The sequence below is a fragment of the Palaemon carinicauda genome, chromosome 7 (assembly GCF_036898095.1).
Source record: "Palaemon carinicauda isolate YSFRI2023 chromosome 7, ASM3689809v2, whole genome shotgun sequence".
In the NCBI taxonomy this organism is placed as follows: domain Eukaryota; kingdom Metazoa; phylum Arthropoda; class Malacostraca; order Decapoda; family Palaemonidae; genus Palaemon; species Palaemon carinicauda.
This window is the reverse complement of record NC_090731.1, coordinates 59,981,371-59,986,370: the sequence shown is the minus strand read 5'-3', so window position 1 is coordinate 59,986,370 and position 5,000 is coordinate 59,981,371.

Genomic DNA, 5,000 nt, shown 5'->3' with positions numbered 1-5,000 from the left:
CCCGGGCAGTGACGAAGCCACACACCAACCACCTATGCTACCCGATGCCAACCCCCAACTAACATTCTCTCTCGCTTTCAGTTGTCTACTACCACTCCAGATTTTGGGCGCCTGCTAAGAAATTATCAAAAAAAGTGTAATTAGGTTATCGCCTGTAGCTATAGCCTCCCCATGAAATAATCTCTTCTTTTTGCATGGTTCAGGATGTAATGTGTACTTTCTGGTAGGTACTGTTACCTGTCATTTCCTTCTTCCCGGTTTTCTTTTAGGGGTGCATCTTTTCAAGACCTGCTGATGTCTGCCTGGTAGCTGCCAATGGGTATGCTAACTCCACTCTTGGTTGCAAGATGCTGACACTGCCTCTCAGTGCTGTGGATTTCCTTGCCCATTTCCACCTCCTCTTCTTACTTGCACACACCTTTATCACTTTCTCCCCTTAACCTCGCTCTCTAGATCAATACACCCATTGATTTCTACGCCCATTTCCGCACATTTTATCTGGATGTCTTCTGGCAGAACTACCCCAGTGTTTCCACTAAGCATGATATCCAACAAAATATAAAGACGGTGGGGTCCCATTGTTTGCAAGATTCAGACATTTGGTACTAATACATTTGGCATCTGCTAAATGCATTATCACCACAATGGAAGAAATGGGCCTTTTTCATGAGGCCTCAAGTCTATGGTCTTTGGCCTTACACATTGTTTTGAGGAATGATAAAGCCCTGCATCCTTGTGGGGATTAAAGGTGTCTTAATATGCAGACAGAACCAGACTACTACTCCATCACCAACATCACCACCTACCTTCAAAGTGCTATAATGTTTTCGACCCTTGACCTCCTGAAGGAGTATTATCAGGTGCATTTGAATAAAAAAAAAAATATCCCCATGATGGGGATCACCAACCCCTTCAGCACATATACAGTACTTTCAATTAGTCCTTCTTTGACTTTTATAATATAGGGGCCATATTCCAATAACAAAAGGAGGTCATATTAGGGAACCGCCTATTCCATGTATGTTACCTAGACGACATACGAATATTCTCCCCGTCCTAGGAGGGCCCATATGAAATCTACACATCGTACTCAATCCGCTGCAGCAGAACGGCCTTTTTTATCAGGTATGACAAGTACACCTTTAGTGCCATAAAAGTAGTGTTCTTTGGTCAGTCCATCAATCTTCAAGGTATTCACCCACTACTCAATGGTCAAATTACTGCAGGATTTCTTGGTTATGGTGAACCAATATCACCGGTTCTTTCCAGCCATTGCCACCACTCTTAACCCCCTCTATGATTCCCTTAAGGGCAAGCCAAACCACCTGAAGTGGAGCCCTCTTCAGGAGGTAGCCTTCTTCATTGCATAGAAAGCTCTATCAACTGCTACTGCTCTCTCCTTTCCTGTGTCAACTGTGTCCCTCCTATTCTCCGATGACCCCAGTGGCGTCGCTGCAGGGCGGTGCTCAAAAGATCAACAGTTTGCTCTGCCTGTTGGGCCTCTTCAGTAGAAACCTTTCCAAAGCTGAATCCAGCTACTAAACCTTCAACTGTGGACTATAAGTGGTGCATTTGGTAGTCTGTCACTTCTGACCCTTCTTAAAGGCCACATATTTTGTCATTCACACATACCAAATGTCCCTAGAGCAATACCTTCACTTGACAGTTCAACGCCTGGTCTGCCCCTGAATGCCGACATCATTCTGCCATTTCTGAAAACAGCTGTACCATTTAACACTTATCTGGTAAATGGAGGCCTGTTGCCGACTGCCTTTCCATAAGGATACTGGGTGCTGACGCCCGCCACTGTTCACTGCTCATTTTCGCTTAACCTTTTTACCCCCAAAGGACGTACTGGTACGTTTCACAAAAGCCATCCCTTTACCCCCATGGACGTACCGGTACGTCCTTGCAAAAAAATGCTATAAAAATTATTTTTTTCATATTTTTGATAATTTTTTGAGAAAATTCAGACATTTTCCAAGAGAATGAGACCAACCTGACCTCTCTATGACAAAAATTAAGGCTGTTAGAGCAATTTAAAAGAAATATACACCAAAATGTGCTGGGGAAAAAAGTAACCCCTTGGTGGTTAAGGGTTGGAAATTTCCAAAAAGCCTGGGGGTAAAAGGGTTAATATATATCTTAAGAACTTAAGAAAGTGTTCAGTTGAAACCTTGTGTTTTTACAGGGACATATGATTTTGAATGTCCAGTAATTATGATACGTATTATTTTTTTTCTAAAGTTACCAATTTCTAATTAATCTAACTCCAGTCGGCAGCAATGGTCATTGAAATTGTGATGCCAGATAATTGCCAATCACTCATTCCTCCTTAATTTAATGCTATTTTGATGCACGTCCTCGCGGTATTATTTTTTTTTCCTGACAGCTGATCAGAATGTGAATTAACTAGAGATGTCTTACCATAACTTCTACTGTAAATCCTTATCTTTTATATTGTCCATGAATTACTCATGAGCCCAAAGCAAAACAACGCTTCTCTTTCCAGGTAATTTAGATTTATTATTAATTATTCAGAAAGATTGCCTAACTATTAACTAATTTGCTTATGAATTTTTTGACCTATTTCTTGTCTTTTGTGTTTTTCCAAACAACACAGTCTTCTTCAAACCATCTACGAAACACATAAAGTCTTTAATTGATATAATTCTATTGGAAACTTCCCCGAACACATACAGAGCTCAACCCACCACACCTATCCAGGGTTTAATTAATGCTTCTACTCACTCCTCGCCCATATTCTTTTGAAGCAACGTGACGTCTTACTTCCCTGTCTTCTATTCCCTCTTCTACAAATCTATGGAATGGACTTCGTTTCAGCTGTATAAATGCTGATGCTCGTAGTTTTAAATGAGGCTCTGATAATACTTTCATTTCCTAGCGGTCGTTGCTTTAATATGTCATCTTTTCTAAGGATATATTTTTAGCGTGCACACGTGTCTTTTGTTAGCTTAACGATATATTTCTTTTCTTTTTCATTCTGGTGCTTATAAATCATTATGTTTTTACCTTCTGTTCTTGTGGCATTCTACATTCAAAAGCCATTTAGCATGTTGATGGTGTGTTAAATATAAATCTTGGTCAAAACGTATCAATGATTATCTTTTTTTATAAAAAGGTTTCATGGTAGTTTTTGTTCTCGTTCCAGACATCACGGATAATCAATATGGGCCAATTTTTCATATACATTCGGGTTCTTCTTTTTTTTTCTGTAATGTTGTCATTAATATTATTTTTTAGCCCTTTTTTTACAGATGTATTCTGTTTTTTTTTTTTTGGATATTGTCATTACTATTATTTTTTTTATCTTTTCCAGTTTTTTTTTTTTGTAATATTGTCAATACTTTCATTACTTACATACTTTTTTCAGATATATTCTGTTTTTCTATTTTTAATTTTGTCATTACTATTCTTTTTTAATCCCTATTTATGAATTAGAAAGATAACATAATAATACCTAACGTACGTATCTTCAACATAATGCTATTTCCTTTTCTCCTGACATCGTCACTTTATAAAAAATGAAAAGAAAAAATAAATATCGGTTTTCAGTTCACTATTTCTTTGTATTTATAACAATCCTTGCTCTCGTAAAAGAAGATTTATATAAAACAGCTCCTTCCCCTCGATCCTAACACCCCCTCCTTTCTATTTTTCTATCTTCCTCTCTTTGCCTTTTACTTCTTCCGGAATGGCTCTTTGGTTGCTCAGTCTGACACTAATTTCTGTGAAAACTGTTATTTGTCTCTTTCGAGGCACCTTCTCCCGAAACGAGATTTTCCTTGCTCGTGTCTTTGTTAAGAGCATCTTTCTCAATTCAATCATAGTTTTGTGCTTTTTTCTCATTTTCTGTGGATATATATATATATATATATATATATATATATATATATATATATATATATATATATATATATATATATATATATACATATATATATATATATATATATATATATATATATATATATATATATATATATATATATATATATATATATATATATATATGTATATGTATATATATATATATATATATATATATATATATATATATATATATATATATATATATATATATATTCATTCTTATTATTTTTTGTCTACTACTACTATACTTTTGTTATCTAATACTAATATATTTTTTAATCTAATAATAATATTATTGTTAGGAGCATCTTTCTCAATTTATTCTTAGCTTTACTTTTTTCTTTTACATTTATGCATTTATATATATATATATATATATATATATATATATATATATCTATATATATACATATATATATATATATATATATATATATATATATATATATATATATATATATATATATATATATATATATTCATTTTTAGTATTTTTGTGTACTAATATTATTTTTTATTATATTTTATTCTTAGCTTTAGTAATTTTTTTTTTTTTTGCTGATATGTTTTTACATTTATTCTTATTTTGTTGTCTACTGTCATTATGCTTTTGGTATCTAATACTATTATTATATTTTTGTAATCTAATGATATTATTATTATGAGCGTATTTTTTTCAATTTATTCATAGCTTTAATCATTTTTTTTCTCATTTTCTGCTGTGATATATAAACATTTATATTATTTTGTTGTCTATTATTACTATAATTTTATTATCTAATACTATCAATATATATATGTAACTAATAATGATATTATTGTTTAAGAGCATCTTTCTTAATTTATTCTTAGCCTTGGTAATTTTTTCTTATTTTTTGTGGTTTTATATATGTATATATATATATATATATATATATATATATATATACTGTGTATATATATATATATATATATATATATATATATATATATATGTATTTATCTATTTATTTTGTTGTCTGCTATTACTATACTTTTGTTATCTAATACTATTATCTTATTTCTCTAATCAAATAAATATATTATTGTTAAGAGCTTCTTTCTCAATTTATTCTTAGTTGTGATAA